Raw genomic sequence first — 23,748 nt, 5'->3', positions numbered from 1 at the left:
GCCTACAGCCTCACAGCCCAGGGTTTTGCTTACTACTGGATGAGGCATTCACTTAAAAACCAGTCAGCTCTGGCTGGGGGCCTGGTGACACAGAGGGGCTAACAGACCTCTGGCAGGGAGAAGTCCTTTCTGTTGTCTCATCATTCCCAAAGGGCTTCTTCCACCCACACCAGTGAAATAATGAGGATAACTTTTGCACCTAGAAAAGGGATGTACCAGTTAGGGTGCCTTAAGCCAATGTAACAGTGATGCTTGATACTCAAAGTATGGTCCCTGAACCAGCAGCATCAATGTCAACTGGGATCACTAAAAATATAGAACCTCAGACCTGACAAATCTGTCTTAGTTTAATGAATTCCCAGGTGATTTGTAAGCATATTAAAGTTTGAGAACCACTGGCTTATGCTACTGGTTCTCAAACTTGCTACACCTTAGCATCACCAGATGTTTAAAAGTACTGATTTTTTAATACCACCCTATCTTACGCAGTCCTCCCAGAAATGTTGCTTTTACTGGTAGGGCTATGGCTTTGGCATAGGGAATTTTAAAAGCTTCCCAGGTTATTCTAACATGCTAACTTAACCACTAATTTTGAGAACCACTAACTTAAACTGTAAAGGTATTTATTTTGTGAGTTAGATTCAAGGTAACTCCAGGGTAGATTCAGCAACCCCCCTGATGTAATTGAGGATAAGCCATTATTAGAGTTTTTTGATCCTTAGGCTTATCACCTCATGGTTGCAAGATGGCTGCCATAGCTCCTGGAATCACTCACCCACATGACAGGAATCAAATGTTGGTAATGAGGTGCAGGGTCAATGCACCTCAAGTTTTTTGACTTCCCTCCTTTTGTCAAGTGGGGAGAAAACATTCTTAGATCCTTGCAACAGATGTCCCCTTGGTTCTCGTTGGGCAAAGACAGGTCACCTTTAGCTGCTGTGGAGACTGGAAAAGTGAATTTTGAGGTTTTTCACTGTCCATAGAGGGAAGCAAAAAATGGAAAAGAGGGATGGAAAGGCTCCCAGGCAGGCAGTCATCATCAGTGTCTGCTGGAAAAGGCACATCTGGAGTACAAATGCATAGACATGAGGCAAGAAATAACCAAGTCATTAATTAATTCCCTCCACCCCTAAGCAAGAAGCTGCTCCCTGACTCCCCCAACTGGGAATATTCACAGAAGCTTCTGGAGACCCCACCCACTTGGCCCAGTTTATGTTTTGGTGGAAACTCTTAATATTTCCATTGTCTGACTTGAGAGTGTTGAAATTATTCATCTTAATTAAGTGTTGCCTAGGTGTTATTTTGACAGAGACTCTCACCCATTGAATTTTCTTTACCTCTTCTTTGTTTTAGAAGCCAAGAAGGAAAACGCTAGGGGGGAGGGCAACTCTCCCACCTGCAGTATCTGCATCTGAAAGACTGCTGGAAGAAATGACAGTCAGATTGGCCCCAGGCTGGCCTGACTTCCCACTCAGCCGGTTTTTTTAGAGTCTTGAAAGCCAGCAAGAACTCTTTCTTGGCAGAAGTAGCTGCCAGGGTTCCCAGGTAAGACGAATAACATCCCTTCCCCAAGTAGACCAGGTGCGGTTTCACGAGTGGGCATTTGTCCTCTGGATGAAAATGTGCATTCCTAACGCATGCCAGGAGGTTTTGTGAGGAGAAGGAGCAAGTCTAGACAGGTGACCGTGGGCAGGCTCTCGGAGGTGACAGCGTATGAGCTGAGACTTTGAATGGACATCCAACCATAAGCAAATCTGGGGTAATAGAGTTCCAGAGGAAACAACAAGAAAAAAGACTCGTATAGGAATGAGCTTGGTCATTTCTAAGAAAGATGGTAAACTGGGAGGTCTTTTCCTGGGATAAATTCCCGTAGTGGGGTAACAGGACCAAAGGTTATAGACATTTTTGTTTTAAAGATTTTATTTATTTGTTTGTTTGAGAGAGAGAGAGAGAGAGAGAGAAAGAGCAAAGAGAAGGGCAGAGAGACAGGGAGAGAGAGAGAATCTTAAGCCGATTCCACACCCAGCACAGAGCCCCATGCAGGGCTCCATCCCACAACCCTGAGATCATGACCCAAGCCAAAACCAAGAGTTGGACTCTCAACTGACTAAGCTACCCAGGCTCCCCGCTTATGACATCTTTATGACTTTTGACACACACACACACATACATGTTTATGGCTGGCTTGTTTTCCAAAATGAACATATATAAGATCATGTGTCCAATTTCTGTTTTTTTTTTTAAAGACTTTATTTATTTACTCATGAGATACACACACACACACACACAGAGAGAGAGAGAGAGAGAGGCAGAGACACAGGCAGAGGGAGAAGCAGGCTCCATGCAGGGAGCCAGACGTGGGACTCGATCCCGGGTCTCCAGGATCACGACCCGGGCTGAAGGCGGCGCCAAACCGCTAAGCAACCGGGGCTGCCCATGTGTCCAATTTCTAATAGTTGTTATTCCTGGGACGTAGGATTCAGAGGTTGACATGATGAGAAAAGGGGCTTTAACATTTCCATCTTCTGCCTGATTTGAATTTTGGCTATATATTTTGTTATAAATCATTTGTAAAATTTAAAGTGGCCTAATGTTTTAGAACATTGGTAATAAACAGGGTGGTAGGTACAGTGTTTTATTATAATATTTAGATGTCAGGATCCCTGGATGGCTCAGCGGTTTGGTGCCTGCCTTCGGCCCAGGGCGTGGTCCTGGAGTCCCAGGATTGTCCCACATCGGTCTCCCTGCATGGAGCCTGCTTCTCCCTCTGCCTGTGTCTCTGCCCCTCTCTCTCTGTGTCTCTCATGAATAAATAAAATAAAATCTTTAACAACAACAAAAAAATGATATTTATATGTCCTATATGTATTACACGACTTCCATTATGAATATGAAATATTCATACCAAAAACATGACTTTTATAAAATGTATTAATCTACATGCCACCAGGTAGCTTTAAATTAACAGTTTCACCACATACACACAAAGATTAATGATTATTCCTTTTTAACCTTTTTGCTTTTTAATTCAAGTTTAGGCTCTGGTTTGCTCTGATGTTAGATAACCTACTTTATACTCTGTAAGTTTCAGGTTTTTTGTTAAATGGAAAGAAAGATCTGACTAACCTCTCAATTCCCTAACAGAAATGTACAGGTGAGCAGCCCGAGTGGCTCAGCGGTTTAGCGCTGCCTTCGGCCCAGGGTGTAATCCTGGGGTCCTAAGATCGAGTCCCACATTGGGCTCCCTGCATGGAGCCTGCTTCTCCCCCTGCCTGTGTCTCTGCCTCTCTCTCTATGTCTCTCATAAATAAATAAATAAAATCTTAAAAAAAAAAAAAAAGAAATGTTCAGGAAGTTAAATAAAGTAGTAAATGGAAGGGACTCTGCAAATTTTTATTTTTTTAAGGTTTATTTATTTAGGGCAGCCTGAGTGGCTCAGCAGTTTAGTGCTGCCTTTAGCCCAGGGCGTGATCCTGGAGACCGGGGATCAAGTCCCACGTTGGGCTCCGTGCATGGAGCCTACTTTTCCCTCTGCCTGTATCTCTACCTCTCTCTCTCTCTGTGTATCTCATGAATAAATAAATAAAATATTTTAAAAAATATTTATTTATTTGAGGGAGGTGGAAGGAGAGGGAGAGAGAGAGAGAATCTTTTTCTTTCTTTTTTTTTTTTTTTTTTAGATTTTATTTATTTATTTAAAAGAGGGACGAGCAGACTCCATGTCAAGCAGGGAGCCCAATCTGGGCTCTATCCCAGGACCCTGAGATCATGACCTGAGCTGAAATCAAGAGTTGGACTCCCAACCAGTCCAACTAGCCACCTAGGTTGCCCTTCTATAGATTTTTAAATGCAATGGAATAGAATGAAGGAGGAAACAGAATTGGGAAGGAATTTTCATTGGGGATGGATTCCTGCCAGTGGCTTCTTAGTACTGCCTTCCTGGACTCCCCCATTCACCCTGAGGTCTCCATTCTCTTAATTCTGTCCAGAATGTTCTTAATCCTAAGGCTACACAATGTGACACTTCAATGGTTTTGTATGCATTGATGATGACCTCCTCTGGAGAAGGGCCCCATGAAGACACCATGTTCTGATAGTGGGATCTGAGGCATTAGTGAGTGGGTAGAGAGGAGATAATTTGGGGGAAAGAGTGGTCTTTTACAGAGAGTTGTATGTGTTGGGAAGAGCTTCAGATTAGGCTTTGGAAGAACTATCTGAGTACTTCAGTGACTAGCTCTGAGCATGTCAAGTCTTTTCACCTCCCTGCTTCAGTTGTCTTGAGCTGTGGGGCAGTTTACACCTTTGTTCTGCCATTTGCTGCCTGCAAGCCATTAAATGTCCCTATGGTCAACGGACTCTCTGTTCACCAATATCCAGGCCTTCTCCCCTTCCCAGAGCATGGAAGACTCAGCCCTCTTGCAGTTCTGTGGGGCCATGGGACCGGTTCTGGCAAATGAAGTGACCGAGAAAGCTCACTTCCAAGCTGAGTGAACAACACATGCCTGGTTGTCCAGACTCTCTCCTGTCCTGCCACGGCACAATTGTACAGGAGGCCTTGTGTTGACACGGTGTGCTCCAAGGTCAAAGTAGCCAGGATCACTGAGTGACCACACGGAAGGCTGCTGCATGAGTAGGAAATGCACTCTAACTGCATAAAACCCCGGAGATGCTTGAGATTGTTGCTACAGCACAGTCTAGCCTAGCCTAACACATAAACTGAGACTAAACTTCCCCTCCTCTAGGGGAATGACACCTATTCAACCTGGTTGTAGTAAAGATGGAATGAGAGAATGGGTGTCAGATTCTAAGCTCAACATTGGCTCACGGAAAGAGCTCACTAAGTGTTTGCTTCTTGCCCTTCCCTAGCAAGATGCTCTTTCTTGGCAAAGGGAAACCAGGCCACCTGACCAGACCTTCCTGAGCATGGTGGGGGTTAACAGTGAGTCAATAGCTCCTTATGGAAGTAGGTTCACAGTCCTTACTAAACAGCAGGTATCATGAGTTCTGTCTCTCCAACTTCCTGGTTCCTTCCATGTAAATCGTGCGGTGGTAATTTGGGGTTGTTGAGAGATGTGGTACTGACAGCTTCTGATGTCCACCTTCCACTTGCAACAAGCTGTGGCAGCTGCACTTCCTCCCCACCACCACCACCAGCTGCTGCCATCTTGCAGGGGTGGGGGGAGTGGGGGGTGGGGGGGTGGGGGGGTGGGGCAGGAACTGAGTAGGTAGGGGTAGGGTGGGGAGGGAGCCTTCCTCATTTACCATGAACTGTCCCCTGTGGGACAGGGAAGAAATAGGCATCTGTAGGGCCTCTGTGCCTCACTTAGTTTAGTTTATGTCTTGACACTACTAACAACAGCATAATTTTTATTTTTAATTTTATATTTAATTTAAATAAAATGAAAACAAACCTCTGAGCTGCAAGTACCTTTTTTCTTTTTTCAAAGAGGAAAGTTTTAATGAAAGGGTGGTGCAAGGAGCAGAACATGAGCCTGAGAGTTCAATGGGGAGAAACCAAAGCCCAGCAGGTAAAGCACCTTTCCCTTGTTAATGGTGGCTGGGTTTGTCCGGGGTGTGGCTCTGCCTGGTGGCTCCTGCAACTGGACTGATACTTTCAGGTGCCTCAGGACAGCAATTTCTTGAATCCCACAGTGAGGGACAAGAGAGGTTAAAACACTCTTAGGAATTTAAATCAGTGCAATGGCAGGATTTCCCAAAGTCAATGATTCAGGATTGCTCACCTGGATACCTTCCCCACTGAGATCCACCCCCACCTCCACGTCTAGTTATGGAGAAGAGGATGGGAACAACTCAGAAATGCTTTTAGCTGAAACTTTAAAGACTCAGAAGAAACTCAAGTCTATTTTCAAAGTCGGGTCCTGGCTATGGTAGGGCCTGGTCCTATTTTGGCCACTCTCCTGACCCATAGGAGCTGTGGCCAGACAAGTAATGAGCTATCCTAGAGAGGTCAGAAAGATGTATTCCACTGTCTGCACTCCATCTTATGAGAAACAGATGACTCTGCTCTAAAATGGCGAACACCTCCAGAAATCCATCCTTGTCCCTTCTTTGTTCCAAAGAAAACACTTGTCTTGGCTTCTGTTCTCACGCTCAGACGTGCTCTATGGGAGTGGAGCTCCTGAGCCAAGGACCTGAGACTTGAATTTGAATGGAAGTCAACAAGCCCATCCATGAGCTATGACCACAGAGTGGTGGGACTGCCTTCATAATGAACCTTCCAGACCTACACATCCAAGTGAGTGTCGTTCCCTTCAACATGGTAACCTAGGTGGGTTACAGATTTATATCCAAGGTGATATAATAGCAAAGTATCAACATTTATGAAGCATTTACCAAATGTTAGGTTCTGTGCTAAAAACCTTATGGGTATTTCTCATTTGACCCTCACGATCCCATTACCACATGAGAAAACTAAGGTTAAGAGAGATCAGGTCATGTGACCACTAGGTAGTAAAGCTGGGAGTCAAACCATGGCCCAAAGTTCTCCACTCCAAAGGTTAGAATGATGTTGAAAACTTGGAATGTATGCTGTTCTTTTTTTTTTTTTTTTTTAAGGATTTTATTTATTTATTCATGAGAGACACACAGAGAGAGAAGCAGAGACACAGGTAGAGGGAGAAGCAGGCTCCATGCAGGGAACCTGATGTGTACTGATCCGGGTCTCCCGGATTACGCCCCAGGCCGAAGGCAGAGCTAAACCGCTGAGCCACCTGGGCTGCCCGGAATGTATGCTGTCTTTTCAGATCCTCACTGATTGTGTGAGGATTCACTTTCACTCAGGTTCAGCCCCAGGAATCAGGAACTTTCACATTCTTTCATTAGGTTATTGAAATCTCACCACCCTGAGGCATGCGGCCACTCATCTCAGTGGTCTTCTTGAGGAAGCCAGGGACATTCAGAGAGGTTAAGGAACTTGCAGGATGTGGCACTTCGATTACTCTTGAGAATGGACTTAATTTTTTTGAAACAGCCAAAAGCTCTTTGGAGCAAAGTCTACTATATAATTTATCCAACTTGGCAAAATTAGACGTGTTCAGTATAAATTTACATAAGACTCATCGTCTTGTGGGGTTCATAATCTAGGTCATGAAGGCAATTCCAGAAAAGTTGTTTCAGGAATGGTTAGAAATTTCTTTCTCATCTGAACCCAAATCTGCCTCCTTGTAATTTGCTCCTGTGGCTCTAGTTTGAATCCTGGAGCCACAAAGACTCAGCCTCATCACCAGCACTCTCCATGCCCTACTCTGTACTAACAAGCTTGGTTATCTGGTTGCAACCCAGGCAGATTAGAAGCAGTGAATTAGAAAATATGGACATGTACATGAGAATCACCTGGGACATCTCTGACCTACACTGGAGAGTCCAGCTTAATCCAACAGCCTGAGGGATAAAAGCATAGTTGTTTTTTTGAAGTTTATCAAGTGACTTTAACATAGGCTTGAGAAACACTGAGTTAAGAAGAGAGAATTTAAACCCAGAACAGCTCAGTGTCTAGTCCAAGGTTTCACAGGAACCATGCCCCAGAGTTGAGCATCAAGTCACCACCCAACTGGCCCTTGCTTTCTCTGGACATGCCCACCCTTCTTGACCTGCAAGGGTTCCCTGAGCTTGGACTCCCAGCAGGCACAAGGGAGAAACAATCTCTGCAGTGTGTCCCGTTCTGAAGATGGTGCTCATCACCCCTGACAATGTCTAATTCCTTGTTCAAAGGCATCTGTGTGGGATGTGCTGTCTGGAATGCTGCAAAGCTGGATGCAGATAATGCACAGGTACTTCTGGGTTCTGACTCTGCTTAGCCCCCATGTGAGGTTGTAGCCTTAGTGACATGAGTTGGGTCCAGAACCATTTCTCTTGATTGCCCTGAATTATTAGAAGTGCATTCCTCTAGAACTATGATGTAAGCTCTATTGTAACAGGGTAAGAAATCCACCTTTCCGGTGAGATCTTACCTCCTACGGATGAAGGCTGGCAGGCACTCCTCCCCACCTCCAGAATCCTGAGGGTCAAAGGAAGCTATGGAGCGAGGTTTACCTCTATTGCTCCCTTTCATCTGAGAAGATTTTGAGACCTTACCTAATTTAATTTAACCTCACCTTACAGGGATTGAGTGTAGCTTCAGTACCCATAACCTTGAGCTGGGGACATGAGGAAGGACCGGCTTCCTGGTGCTGGCCCTGAGACTAATAGGAATAACAGGCCTAAGTGAACTGAGGCAGGGGTGGGCTGGGGTTGCCTCTACTGCAGCTCCTCTGGGAGTCTGCCCACTAACCAAGCCTTGCCTCCTTGGTCCCTCTCTCTGTAGCCCCGTATTTCAGCCTCTCCAGCAGTCTTTCTTTCTTAAGCCACAAATTTCCCAAGATGTCTGGCCCCAGCTCTCTGCTGCTAACAGAAACCTCTATCTGGCTGCTACTACTTGTCCATTTCCCTTCCATGGCTGTCTCAACTCCCTTCCCTCAAGTCAAAGACTTGGAAACAACAGGAGGGAATTTCAGGCCAAGAGCAAGGGATGGGTGTAGTGATTAATCAAATGCCAACCAGCTATTTACATGATTACAAATGAACCGCTTCCACAGACACAGTGATTTCATGTGATCTGCCATCAAAATAACCTTGTATGATAGTTGATTTTATGGGTCTCCTTGATTGAGCCATGGACGCCTGTATATTTGGTCATACATTATGCTGGGTGCTTCTGGATGAGATCAACATCTAAATCAGTAGACTGGGGATGCCTGCGTGGCTCAGCAGTTGGGCGTCTGCCTTTGGTTCAGGGCGTGATCTGGAGACCCGGGATCAAGTCCCACGTCGGGCTCCCTGCGTGGAGCCTGCTTCTCCCTCTGCCTGTGTCTCTGCCTTTCTCTCTCTGTGTCTCTCATGAATAAATAAATAAAATCTTTAAAATCCATCCATCCATCCATCCATCCATCCATCCATCAGTAGACTGAGTGAAGCAGACTGCTCTCCTTAATGTGGCTGGGCCTCAACTAATCAGTTGAAGGTCTGAATAGAGCAAAAAGCTGACCCTCCCCCAACTAAGGGAGAATTCTTCTTGTCGGATGGCCTTTGAATTGGCATGTCTGCTTTTTTCCTGCCTTTGGACTTGAACTGAACAGAAACACTGGCTTTTTCTGGGTCCTGAACCTGTCAGCCTTAGCACTGGAACTACAATATAGGCTCTCCTGCTTCTCAGACATTCAGACTCACACTAGAATTACCCTGCTGCCTCTCCTGAGTCTCCAGCTTACCAACTTACCCTGTGGATCCTGGGACTTGCCCACCTCTATAATCAGGTGAGCTAATTCCTTATAATAAATCTCTTTCTCTATATATACATCCTACTGGTTCTGTTTCTCTGGAGACCCTGACCAATGTACCTTGCCTCACAGATGTTCCTAATATTCCCATTTTACAGACGGAAAAAAGGGTCACCACCACCCACTCAGGTGTACACTGCCCTGCCCTCTAGCAGCACCATCTTGATCCCACTCACTCCAGTTCTGCTCTCCTCCTGCCCCCCTCACCCCATGTCTATACATCCCGCTCACCTTGTCTAGGTGGAAGCTCTGCCTAGACAGCTGGCCCACCTGGGCCACCACTGTGCCTGGATCTAGGATCTGTGATTCTTCCCTGCTTCTTTCATAGGCAAGATATTCCTGGGGGAGTTAAAACACACTTGCTGGTCTTCGCTGGTTCTGCAGTTACTTCCTTTTTAAACAGTTGGAAATATTTCAGGACCCACATGATTCCATTTGGTTGTCAAGCCACATCATTGTTTTGGAGAGGAGGCTATATTTCCTGGAGACTGTGCCTAATCTCCATTTCTTTCCCCACCTCTTTACACATTCCTTTCTCACTCCAGATAATCTCCTCCTGCCTGCAGGTTTATTTCCAAAACAACTCAAGGAAAGGTGTTTGACCGGCCCATACATTTTGACCTGCTGTGTTTTCGCAAAATCTAGGGGGTAGCTTAGCTTCTTCTTGGCTATAGGCCGGATAATTTTTGTGCTACCGCAAATGTATTCTGACTTTAAAATGGTAGAAAGGAAGGAAAGAAAGGAAGAACAAAGGAGAGGAAAGAAACCAATAGTAACACCCAACAGCCAAATTTATATGCACAATATGGTAATCATTCTGTAAGAACAGCTTGTACTTGCAGATAACTCAGCCTCTGGCCAACCAGAAACAGGGGGTACCAATAACCACGGCAAGCCAGATACCAACCACAAGATTCTATTTGCCTATCTCTATCCAAAAACACTTTGACACATCAATTCTTCTTCCTTCTGAACATACAGAGAAACAGGTCGGTGGAGGGGGTTGCTCAGACAGTTGACCTAGGTGGGAGACAAGATCTCCCAGGCCTGGCGGTGTTCTCGGTGAGGCCTCAGTGAGGCTTCTCAAGACGGGAACCAGGGGGCAGGGTGATCAGCTGTACCACAATGCAGTTAGGGAATGTGGAGGACGGCTTTCCAGAAGGCGGGATCATGAAATTGGGATAGAAGAAAAGGCTTGTGGAGGGCGTGCCAAGAGGGCCATGAAGTAATGTTCCCAGAGCTCTCTAGCCCTCTGGTTAAAGGACCATTAACCACGAATTATTATCCTGGCTATTATTTCTGTCTGCAATAACAGCCATGACAATGGATGCTGCAAAGGTCAACCCTGGGGCTCCTGTTGCCTAATCCATTTAGTGAGGGTTGGAGGCGGAAATGAGCTGATGAAGTTTGTTGTCGATCCAGACACGTTTCAGCTGGCCGGCCAAGAGACCTGTGAGAAACTCCAGATGCAGTTAATCTCCTGTGTGTCCCAGGCGAGGACAGTGGCTAAACTTTAACCTGAGCCCACTCAAGGTAAGGCACAAGGAGTGAAAGCTCATCTCCGCTTCTTTTATGAGGACTCGGGGGTGAGGTCCTGACAGGGAGTGGGCAATCGCCCTGTTCAGGGCAGAGGCTTGCCTTGGTCACTAGAACATGCCTGCTGTAGAGAGGCTGCAGGCTCCAGCCTCCTGAGCAGCTGCTACAGCCACAGGGGTCTGGGCTGCCCCTTTTATCTGGAGTCATCTCAAACCCACCTGGCATTGAGACCTGCCCAAGGTCACATAGTGAGATGGAGGCTGAGCCAGGACCAGAAGCTAGGGCCCTTGGCTTCTGGCCCAGAGTATCTCCACTCCACCTGTCTGCAGCTCCCCTTGCCCCCACCACCCCACCAGAGGCAGGTAAACAGCAGCCTTGAAGCCTCCAGCTGGACATGGTGGGGAATGGGGAACCTGGGGCCACCCAACTCTCATTCACTCCCGTCAGGCCTTCTGACAAAAGCATATTGAGCACCTACTAGGTCTCTTGCACTGCTAGCACGTGGAGGATGAGGGCATGGAGTTCGGAGTCAGACCTTGGTCATTTAATCCTTCTGAGCCTTGATTTCCTCATCTGCAAAATGGGCAACATTAATCCCTGTGCCTAACACATACAGTGAGTGCTCCATGAAAGGTGGCTAAATAAGACGAGGGCCTGGCCCTGGAGAAGTTCTTGGTCTCTCAGGGAGCCAGATTCATCAATAACTATATGCACATGAACACAGTGTTGGGAGCAGAGGAAGGAATGCCTAACTAACCAGGGGGTACCCTGGTTACCCTGCTGCTTGCCAGCTGGATGACCACGAGCAAGTTCCTCCACCTATTTAGAGGGCCTCCACCTATTTAGAGGGGCCTGAATCTTCTTACTTGTATACTGGGATAATACAGAAAGCACATAAATTCAGGGTTATGGATTTATGATTTGGACATCATAAATATGAAGGGCATAATGATCAGTTACCATCAATAAAGTAGTATCTTCAATTTTGGAGTGAAGTCAGAGCATCTTCACAGGAGAGGTAACATTTGAATTGAGTTTTGAGCAGAGCCTTACAGGGAGAAGTTAGAGTGGCATGGACAAGGCATGGAGATGCAGAAATATGGCAGATCCAGAGAGGAGCCAGCAGTCTGAAGAGTCAGAAGCAGGGAGTTTGTGGGAGAGGGGTAGAGAGAGCTCTCTGGGAACAAGCTGGTGGGCCACGTGCTCCAGGTAAAGAAATTTGAACTTTTGGACAATGAGGGCCATTGGAGTTTTTTGAGCTTACATAGTACAGGATCAAATTGGCATTTATAAGATATATTTTGTTAGCATTTTATTGACTGCTGGTTTTTTGTTTTGCCAAGAGCCATTTTGTAATAGCAATAATACAATAGTAATAAACTCCTGAATAATTGTCAGAGCTCTATTGGTTGCAAGTGACAAAACCAAAATCGACCTAGGTGTGGTGGTTTTCAGCTGGGTCCACCAATTCTTTGATCTTCCTTCCTTTGAGAGGAGGGGCCCGATTCACCTCCCTTTAAGTGTAGGCTTGACGTAGTAACTCCTCACAAATAGAGTAAGTGGAAGTGACAATGCACACTTCAGAGACTAGTTCATAAAAGGCACGCCTCACTTGCCCTGGACATCTCATCCTGGGGGAGGTCAGCTGCCATATTGTGCAGACATTCAGCCCCTAGAAAGCCCACAAGACATGGAGCTGAGGGCTCCTGCCACCAGCCACAGGGCAAGCCACTGTGAAAGCACATCCTTCAGGCCCAATCAGACCCTAAGAGTCCTTGCTAATACCCAGACTGAAATCCTATAAGAGACTCTGAACCAGAACCATTCAGCTTAGAGGACTCTCAAATCCCCGACCTACAGAAAGTGTGAGATAAAAGATATTCTTTTCAGCCACCACATTTTGCAGTAATTTATTGTGCAGCAAAAGATAATTAATATACTAAGTTATGCAACAAAACAAAGCAGGGAGTGAATTGGTACACATGAACTGAGAAGTTCTAAAGTAGTTACAATTTGATACACGGGATCAAAATAGGTCTCCTGGATTCAGTTTCTTTTCACCCCTTAGATCTGTCTTTCTCAACACTGGCTTTTTTCTCAGGTTCCATGTGGTGGCTCCTGAAAACTCCAGGCTCCTATCATCTTCACTGCTCGGATCTCCTGGGGGTAGGGAGGTGGGGAAAAGATGGTGTGTGTCCCTCTCCCAAGGGTGACAGCAAAAGTCCCATTGTGTGTCACTCTTTCTGATTGGGTCCCCTGGCCATTCCTGGTAGTTACGGGTGGGGCCACCTTACCAGCAGGATGGGGCCTGGGGCAGGGGAGGTGCCTCCCTAGAGGAAAATCATAGTCCAGTTGCCAGGAGGGGAAATGGTTGCTGGGCAGTGAAACAATGGGTATCTATTATACCCATATTTGCATTGTACTTTTCTGTGTGTGTGTGTGTGTGTGTGTGTGTGTTTGTGTCTGCTGTGTGTTATTCCACATTGGACACCTGACCTTCTCCTGGCTGTTCCTCAAATGCTTTAGCTTCCTCCATCCCATGTAGGTCTTAAATGTTTCCTACTCAGTGAAACTTGCCCTAAACATGCCATTCTTAAAATGTAACATCCCTCTACTTCTCCATTAAGATATTGCAGTTTTTGGGCAGCCCGGGTGGCTCAGCGGTTTAGCACCGCTTTCGGTCCAGGGCGTGATCCTGGAAACCCAGGATTGAGTCCCACGTCAGGCTCCCTGCATGGAGCCTGCTTCTCCCTCTGCCTGTGTCTCTACCTCTCTCTCTGTGTGTGTGTCTCTCATGAATAAATAAATAAAATCTTAAAAAAAAAAGATATTGCAATTTTTAAAAGTTTTTTTTTTATTGGTGTTCAATTTACCAACATACAGAATAACCCCCAGTACCCATCACCCAATCACTCCCACCCCCCGCCCTCCTCCCCTTCCACCACCCCTAGTTCGTTTCCCAGAGTTAGCAGTCTTTACGTTCTGTCTCCCTTTCTGATATTTCCCACACATTTCTTCTCCCTTCCCTTATGTTCCCTTTCACTATTATTTATATTCCCCACATGAATGAGAACATATAATGTTTGTCCTTCTCCGATTGACTTACTTCACTCAGCAGTTTTTTGTTTTTTGTTTTTTTTTAATTTTAAATAATCTCTATACCCAGTGTGGGGCTTGAATTCATGACCCTGAAATCAAGAGTCACATGCTTTTCTGACTGAGCCATGTAGGTGCCCAGATATTGTGACTTATTATTTTTTTTAAATTTTATTTATTTGAGAAAGTAAGAGAGAGAGAGAGAAAGCACAAGTGGGGTGTGGGGGGAGAAGCAGAAGCGGAGGGAGAAGCAGACTCCCCACTGAGCAGGGAACTTGATGTGGGACTCAATCCTGGGACCTTGAGATCATGACCTGAACCAAAGGCAGACATTAGCCATCTGAGCCAGCTATCATGTGCCCCTAATCTTGTGACTTATAACAAGAAATATTTGGTCTTTGTGCCCATTTCTGGGGGCAAATCTCCTAAAACCCTTGGAATTTCCTATGTGATAAGAAGAACCCTCTTAACACCTGAGTTTATGTTAATAAGGTGACTTTTGGAAAGCATTGGTGGCACTGGTTGCAGGAGAGCTAAGTATGTAATGGAAGGGTTAGAACATTCAGTCCCATCTCCCTGACCTTCAAGGAGAGGAGAGGGATGGGAGGTTGGATCAATTACAGTGGGCAATGATTTAATCTGTCATGCCTGTGTAATGAATCCTCTATAAACACCCAAAAAAAGGATGGGCTTTGGGAAGCTTCTGGGTTGGTGAACATGTGGAGAACCTAGGAGAGTGGCACCCTGTCCCCATAGGCATCTCTTCCATCTGGCTGTTCTGAATAATATCCTTTTATAATAAACCAGTCTTCTCATAAGTAAAGCATTTCTTTGAATTTTGTGAGCCACTCTGGTAAATTAATCGAACCCATGGAGGGGGCTGTGGGAACCTGGGGTCTATAGCCAGTCAGTCCAAAGTGGAGGTGACATCCTAGACTTGTGATTAGCATCTGAAATCTTGCAGATAGGGGTACTTAACCAGTGGGGCTCAATGCTGGCACCGGGTAGACAGTGATGGAATGGAGTTCAGTTATTGGACACCCTGTTGGTGACATCACCTTGGTGATGTCAAAAACCCGCATAGCAGATCTCCATCCACTATTCCCTTCCCTGCTTTATTATTTTTTTCTTAATACTATCATACTATTTTCATCATTTATCTTATTATCAGTCTCCCATATTGGAATGTCACCTCCACAGGGCAGGGATTTTTGTCCATTTTGGTCACTGCTATACCCTGTGTGCCTAGAACATTGTGTGGCACATACTGGGTACTCAATAAATAATGATGGATGAATGAATGTATGTTCCCAGTCATTCTGTAAAGTAGACAGAATCAAGGTGATTCTCCTCTCTCTCTTTTTAAGATTGATTGATTTGAGAGAGAGTGTGTGTGTGTGCGCACAGGTGAGGGCAAGGGGTGTGTGGTGGTGCAGAGGAAGAATTTCAAGCAGACTCCTTGTTGAGCATGGAGCCTGAAGTGGGGCTCCAACCCATGACCTGTGGGATCATGACCTGATCCAAAATCAAGAGTCAGATACTTAACCAACTGAGCCACCAAGGCACCCTGGTGATATTTCTTCTCTTATAGATAAGGGTATTGAAACTTTTTTTAGACTAAAAAAAATTTTTTTAAAGTAGACTACCCTCAACGTGGGACTCTGAGAGCAAGAGTAGTACACTCTATGGAGTGAGCCAGCTGGGCACCCCAAAATTATAAAAAAAATTTTTTAATTGAAGTACAGTTTACATATAACATTATATTAGTTTAAGGTATATGACATAGGGACTCAACAATTATAAACATTACAATATACTCACCACAATAAGTGTAGCTAGCATCTGTCATCACACATATTCCCTATCCTGTGATTTATTTATTTTATAACTGAGAGTGTGGACCTCTTCCTCCCCTTCACCTATTTTGCCTATCCCTCCCCCAGGATATTGAAACTTGAGAGAAGGATCCTGTCGGCAAAAATATTAAAAAGAACTCAAAAAAAAAAAAAAAAAGAAAGAAAAGAAAAAGAAAAGAAACCTTTAATTGTTGAGTGCTAATTAGAACACAGCAGAGGGGAACTTAACGCATTACAGTGTGTTCCCACCAAGTGAAGGTTAAATGGTGCCCTGATGCAGTGGTTCAAATAGAGAAAGTAGTAGGAGAACTGAGTCATCGGCTGGCACATGGTAATGCAGGCGTCCTGAACGCGAGGAACCACCTGCTCTATCACAGTCAGAACTTCAGTCACGCTGGGAGTAGCAGTTTCATTTCGACAAATAGCAACAGTCACATTTAAATTAAGGTAGCTAATTTGAGTCTTACTGGTTTTATAGTTTCTTTTAGACAGGAATTTGTAAGCTTGTTTTGACTTTAATCTTAAACCTAAAACCTTAAGAAGTTTGTATCTAGTTTTATGTTTGTAAGCATTTGAGCAACATTAAAACAAAAATTAACTTTGTGAGAATTTGTATCCTTTATAGAGGAACTTCCTTATATTCAATATTGAGAAGTACTGTTTCAGAAGACTCAAACCCTCTTGTCATTCATTGGTGGTAGAGAGAAGCAGCCTGAGAAGGATGTTTTTAAGACAGGCTCAAGGCCTTTTTCTTTTTTTTTTTTTTTAAGATTTTATTTATTTATTCATGAGAGACACAAAATGAGAGAGAGGCAGAGACGCAGGCAGAGGGAGAAGCAGGCTCTGTGCAGGGAACCTGACATGGGACTCGATCCCGGGTCACCAGGGTTACGCTCTGGGACGAAGGCAGGTGCTAAACCGCTGAACCACCCAGGCGTCCCATGGGCTCAAGGCTTAATGACCATCGAGCCCTCTTACTGTGCAGCTGAATAAAACGAGGCCCAGGGAGCACAGGTCCCCTGGCCCCAAGAGTCTTTGATATTACCCTGCTGCCCAGATAAGGACATCTGTCCTCCAGAAGATGATGATAGATAGATAGATAGATAGATAGATAGATAGATAGATGATAGATAGATAGATTTTTTTTTTTTTGTATAGTTTTATTTATTGAAATCATCTCTGCACCTGACATGGGCCTTGAACTCACAACTCTGAGATCAAGAATGTCACGCTCCTCTGACTGAGCCAGGCAGGTGGGTCTCCCCTGCACTCCCCACCCAAGATATTCTATCACTTTTAGAAAGTGCCCTGGGCTGGCCCTTAGGGTTGAGCTTCCAAAGACCAGTGGGACCCAGCTGCTAAGAGGGGGAAGCTGAGGTTAATCAGGCTTCCCTACAACTCACGCCCCCCAGCCTGGAGTCTGCCTGCCAGCTCCTAAAATGGGGCAGGGGAGTGTATTACTCAACAGGAATTTCCCAGCCATGATGTGGGTGTTTTGTTCTGGTATTTGCTGGGAACTAGAGCTAGCTGGGGGAGAGCTCACACCCCTCCTTGGAGGATTCAGGTTGGGCAGCTATCAGACAGGACTATCTCTTGCACAGAGCTGACCTCAGGATAACTCTCTGAGCTGGGCTTTCTGAGGGCCCTGCTTGGATCTGACCCCTGGAATTTGTGGTAGAGATATATGCAAAAAGATGAAAAAGAGGGCACCAGAGTGGCCGGATGTTCCATCACCTGACATCCAAGACCAGAGACCTGGGCAGAGCTTGGAAACCAAAACCACTCTCTGCCTGCTGCAGGCCAGTCCTTGACTGGAGACCCTGCAAGAGGCAAACTGCCTGTCCCTCCTCCCCCGAGCAGCCTGTGGTGGGAGGGACAGGAACTAGCCTTGAGGCAAACAACCTTTCTCTGGTGGTGAAGACTGGGGCCTGGGAGGACTGGGAGCTGCTGGCTAAAGCCTGTGAGCAAGATGGTCAGGTCAAGTCAGTGTCTCCAGCACTGGCTTCTTGGGTGGTCAAAGACCTAAACAATACTTCCATGGACTACGTCAAAGGACTGGCCTTCCAGGGCCTCCCACAGCTTGATGAGGGAAACTGAGGCACAGAGATGGAATCTGCCTAATGACATTTTTTATTTAGTAAAGGTTGAACTGGACCTCCCAAGGTTGACTGGACCACCCAGTCTAGTGTTCTAGACTGCGTGGGGGGAAGGAAGAGGGATGAGAGCACACAGGGATAGTAGGAAATAAAACGTGGACAAAGGAACACAAGAAAGCAGAGTATGTTATCTCAGTCATAAATGGTGTCCATGATGCCCTCTTTCAGGGGAAAGAGTGTTTATGAATGAGATTGCTTTTGGGACTGGCAACAAAACTAAGGTCTCTGACCAACTGAGCTAGAAACCCAAGAAACCGTGGTGAATCTCCCTCTCTCCTACTAGCCTTCTACAAATACTACTGCTCCCCTAGCTCTCTTAGGAAGGGCCGATAAGGAGCCTCTCCCCATCAGGGTGTAAGGGTAGAGATTTCAGGACACGATGAAGGAAATCCCTGAGATCTCTGGGCTGGGAGGTCCATGGTACTTTTAGTTTCCACAGTCTTGCAGATCCTATTCTTTCTGTTTCCCCACAGGGACTCACATGGCCAATGACACATAGTAGGGTAAGAAGAAGGAATTTCTGTGCATCTAAGAGGCCCACTGCATGCAAGCACTGGTCTGGTACCCTCCATTCTTTCTATCACCTCCTGTGGCATCCGATTCACTACTATTCTCTTAGTCTGTTGCTGTCAGCAAGTATCTGTTAGATGATGAATACTAGGAGAGGAAGGCCATTGTTTGCTCCCAGTGAGGCCAGAAGTTTTGGGGGAATAGGGCTCTTCTGTGTGTCCCAGCATTCTGCTTGGCACAGAGTGGGGGACCCAGTAAGTGCTCCCAGAGCTCACAGACATGAGAATTCCTTCCTCTTTCCAAGGAAACCAGGTCATCTGCTCTAGAGTCAGGTTCTTTTGATAGAAAGCACCTATGGCTTTCTGGGTGATTCATCACCAACTGGATTGGTGCAGAAACAACTGCCCACAGAGCTGGTGATGGACTAGGCTAGTCTCATAGTCTCCGAGCTTGCTGCTGGTGAGTCAGGAAATCTCCAGGGAGAGGCCCGATTGGGGCCTGAAGAAACATCACTGTTGTCTTCCCTGCCTTGACTTGAGCAAACTTCTGGAGCCTCAGGTCCTGCCCACTGGCCTGTAGCATGGCAAGAACTCTGCCCAGTCTTGATTCCTTTGTTGTTGCACCCGAAGAAATGCAAAGGATGAATGGAAAAAGGGCAATGGAGGCTGAGCCTCTGGAAAGACAGGAGTCAGGACTGCTTCCCAGATGAATCCTCCCGTTTTCTTTCATGATCTTACTCCATTTTTGGCTGCCCACATGACACCAGGTATTTTGTTTTGTTTTGTTTTTGAAGAGCTGTTTTCTCTCAAACTTTTAGTTGAAAAGTCATATGAAATGGACATGCTGGATCCCTGGGTGGCTCAGTGGTTTAGTGCTGCCTTCAGCCCAGGGCCTGATCCTGGAGACCTGGGATCCAGTCCCACGTCAGGCTCCCTGCATGGAGCCTGCTTCTCCCTCTGCCTGTGTCTCTGCCTCTCTCTCTCTCTCTCTCTCTCTCTCTGTGTGTGTCTCATGAATAAATAAATAAAATCTTGGGATCCCTGGGTGGCGCAGCAGTTTGGCGCCTGCCTTTGGCCTAGGGCGCGATCCTGGAGACCCAGGATCAATTCCCACGTCGGGCTCCTGGTGCATGGAGCCTGCTTCTCTCTGCCTGTGTCTCTGCCTCTCTTTCTCTCTCTGTGACTATCATAAATAAATAAAAATTTATTTAAAAAAAAAATCTTAAAAAAAAAAAAAGAAATGGACATGCTCCAGCTTCCTTCCAAAACAAACCCCCCAAAAACCCAGCTCCCATTGGGGGCCACACAGCCTCCCCAAACAATCATTCATGGAATATTTATTAAGCATCTACTGTCTATTGTAAGAGGGACATGACCAGTCATGCATCTTTATCCAGTAAGGTGTTGGGCATAGAGCATTGCTTGCTAAATATTGAATGAATTAAATTTGGGGAAATTGGGCAGCCCCGGTGGCGCAGCGGTTTAGCACTGCCTGCAGCCCAGGGCGTGATCCTGGAGACCGAGGATCGAGTCCCATGTCAGGCTCTCTGCCTGGAGCCTGCTTCTCCCTCTCCCTGTGTCTCTGCCTCTGTGTGTGTGTGTGTCTCTATGAATAAATAAATAAATAAATAAATAAATAAATAAATAAATAAATCTTTAAAAAAATGGGGGGAAATTGATGTAATATGCATGCCATTGTCCCTTAACTCAAGCAGCTAATACTTTTTTTTTTTTTTTAAGTAGCCTCCACACCCGTGGATGTGGAGCCCAACACAGGGCTTGAACTCATGACCCTGAGATCAAGACCTGGGGTGAAATCAAGACTTGGATGCTTAACTGCCTGAACCACCCAAGTGCCTCTCAAGCGGTTAACACATTAAGAATCGATTGTTATTGGGATGCCTGGGTGGCTCAGTGGTTGAGCATCTGCCTTGGGCTCAGGGTGTACATCAGACTCCCTACAAGGAGCCCACTACACCCTCCGTGTCTCTACTTCTCTCTCTGTGTCTCTCGTGAATAAGTAAATAAAATATTAAAAAAAAATGAATGAATGAATTGCTATTAAAACAAATGGCAGGGGATCCCTGGGTGGCTCAGTGGTTTGGTACCTGCCTTGGCCCAGGGCGTGATCCTGGAGTCTTAGGATCGAATCACACATCGGGCCCCCTGCATGGAGCCTGCTTCTCCCTCTGCCTGTGTCTCTGCCTCTCTCTCTCTCTCCCTCTCTCATAAATAATAAAATCTTAAAAAAACAAACAAACAAACAAATGGCAGCAGGAATGGTAGTCTTTTTATTCAAAAGGTTGATAAGCCTATGGTAAGATTAAACCCACAAAAAGAGACCACTCCTCACCTACTGTAATGGCTGAAATTAAAAAAAAAAAAACAAAACTTTTTTTATAATACCTGGTGGTAGGGGGATATTGAGCAACTGGATTTCTCACACCCTGCTGCTGCAGAGTCAATTGTTAGAGCCAATTTGAAAAAATATTTGGCAATATCTACTTAAATGAAACATAGACCCACCCTATGACACAATAGTTCCATTCCTAGGTATATACCCAAGGGAAAGGAATGCATATGTTCACCAAAATGCACATAATAATGTTCATGGCAGGGGTGCCTGGGTGGTGCTCAGTTAAGCATCTGACTCCTGATCTCAACTCAGGTCTTGATCTCAGGGTTGTGAGTTGAAGCCCCATGTTGGGCTCCATGTTGGGTGTGGAGCCTACTTAAAAACAAACAAACAAACAACAACAACAACAACAAAAAACTGTTCATGGCAGTTTTGTTCATAGTTAGCTCCAAACTGGAAACAAGGCAAGTGCCCATCACTAAGAGAGTGGATAAATTACTAAGGATATGCTTATACAATGAAATACTATATATACAGCAAAAACAGAAAACTAAAAGCAAATTACTGATAAAAATCACAACATAAACAAATCTCATAGATATTACATTGAGTGAAAAATCCAGAAATCAAAGTGTACATCCTGTATGGTTCCATTTTTATGAAATTCCAAAACAAGAACAGTTATTAGCAGTAGGAAGTCAGAATAATGGGTTCCTATGTGGACTGGGGGCACAGACTGGGAGGGGGCATGAATCTGAGGTGCTGAATTTTTTTTTTTAAGATTTTATTTATTTATTCATGGGAGTTACACAGAAAGGCAGAGACACAGGCAGGGAGGGGGCATGAATCTGAGGTGCTGAATTTTTTTTTTTTTAAGATTTTATTTATTTATTCATGGGAGTTACACAGAAAGGCAGAGACACAGGCAGAGAGAAAAGCAGGCTCCTCACAGGGAGCCCAATGTGGGACTCAATCCTGGGACTGGGATCACACCCTGAGCCAAAGGCAGATGCTCAACTGCTGAGCCACCCAAGCATCCCTGAAAATGTTTTCCCTTGACCTGGGTAGTAGTTTCATGGGTATAAACCCAGGAAAAATTTCATGGAGCTATATGCTGAAGATTAGCACCCTGGGGGAATGTGTTTTAGTGTATGTTATACCCCAAATTAAAAAAAAGATTTTATCTTTTTAAGGACCCTCAACACCCAACATCAGGCTCAAACTCACAACCCCGAGATCAAGAGTCACATGCTCCACTAACTGAGCCAGCCAGGTGCTCCTGTATGTTAGACCCCAATGGAAAACAAAGAATGGACATTATACACATGCATATATCTTAGTATCCCTAAAAAATTAACATGTTGAGTAATTCTGTTCTCTCTATAGAAGGTGGTGTTATATGGGACCATGATCACCAGTGTTGGCCCCTAGTGAGTCCTGGATGAAAAGACTGGTCAATTCATCACCTTCAGTCCATTCTTCAGGGCCTCCTCCCTGTTGAGAAGACCAAGATCATCAGTTGTTGCTTCAACCTACTCCCTTACCCTCTTCCCAATCACTATGGACACCCATGCCCATCTTGGGAACACTTCCCCCCATCTTAGAGCATCTGGGCCTTTCTTTTTTTTTTTTTTTTTTTTTCATGATAGTCACAGAGAGAGAGAGAGGCAGAGACACAGGCAGAGGGAGAAGCAGACTCCATGCACCGGGAGCCCGACGTGGGATTCGATCCCGGGTCTCCAGGATCGCGCCCCGGGCCAAAGGCAGGCGCCAAACCACTGCGCCACCCAGGGATCCCTGGGCCTTTCTTTTTTTAAAATTTATTTTTTAAGATTTTATTTTTAGGGGATCCCTGGGTGGCGCAGCGGTTTGGCGCCTGCCTTTGGCCCGGGGCGCGATCCTGGAGACCCGGGATCGAATCCCACGTCGGGCTCCCGGTGCATGGAGTCTGCTTCTCCCTCTGCCTGTGTCTCTGCCTCTCTCTCTCTCTCTCTGTGACTATCATGAATAAATAAATAAAATCTTTAAAAAAAAAAAAAAAAGATTTTATTTTTAGGGGGATCCCTGGGTGGCTCAGTGGTTTAGCACCTGCCTTCGGCCCAGGGCATGATCCTGGAGTTCTGGGATCAAGTCCCATGTCAGGCTCCCTGCATGGAACCTGCTTCTCCCTCTGCCTGTGTCTCTGCCTCTCTCTCTCTCTGTCTGTCATGAATGACTAAATAAAATCTTAAAAAAAAAAAGAAAAAAAAAGATTTTATTTTTAAATAATCTGTCCACCCAATGTAGGGCTTGAACTCACAACCCCAAGCTCAAGAGTCACATGCTCTACTGACTGAGCCAGCCAGGTACCACCCCCCCACTCCCCACTTCCTCTCTTTATTGGCTATCCTTTAGCCTGTGTCCTTGACCTACATGGTCCTGTCTCCTCAAGAACTGTGCCATCTCTCACCTTTCTCTTGTGTGCATTTTCAGTTCTTTCCTCTCAACTGAATCCTTCTCAGACTACAAACAGCTCAAGTTTCTCCTATTCAAAAAACAAACAAACAAACAAACAAAAGCACCTCTTTTGGATCCCCTCTAGGAATGCCATATATATGTGTGTGTGTGTGTGTGTGTGTGTGTGTGTGTGTGTGTGTATGTATATTTATTTTTCCCCTTCTATATTCACTGTTGTCCTTTATTCACTGCCTAGTGTCTCTTAAATTCACAGCTTTGGCCACACTACTAAAATTCCACAAGCAAAGGACACCAGTGAATTTTCAATGATCACACGGAAAGAAGACTGTTAGGCCTTATTTTTCTGATATATCTGAGGCTGATGATTCCCCTCATTGTGAAACTTTGTACCTTTGACTTTCACAGCACCATGTGGTTCAGGCTCTCTGTGTTCTTGCTGACCCCTTT

General features: G+C 45.5%; 1 long non-coding RNA gene across 1 annotated transcript; it reads left to right on the top strand.

The window, feature by feature from the left end:
• The first annotated feature begins 5,453 nt into the window (after positions 1 to 5,453).
• Positions 5,454 to 13,666, top strand: LOC140640153 (uncharacterized). Its single transcript, XR_012036826.1, has 4 exons — positions 5,454 to 6,256; positions 7,732 to 9,311; positions 10,651 to 10,868; positions 12,973 to 13,666. It is a non-coding gene; the product is annotated as an uncharacterized lncRNA (long non-coding RNA).
• The last annotated feature ends 10,082 nt before the right edge of the window (positions 13,667 to 23,748 follow it).

This window comes from Canis lupus, chromosome 9 (genome assembly GCF_048164855.1).
Source record: "Canis lupus baileyi chromosome 9, mCanLup2.hap1, whole genome shotgun sequence".
NCBI lineage: Eukaryota > Metazoa > Chordata > Mammalia > Carnivora > Canidae > Canis > Canis lupus.
The sequence above is the reverse complement of the archived record's forward strand: the minus strand, read 5'-3'. Positions and strand labels throughout refer to the sequence as shown.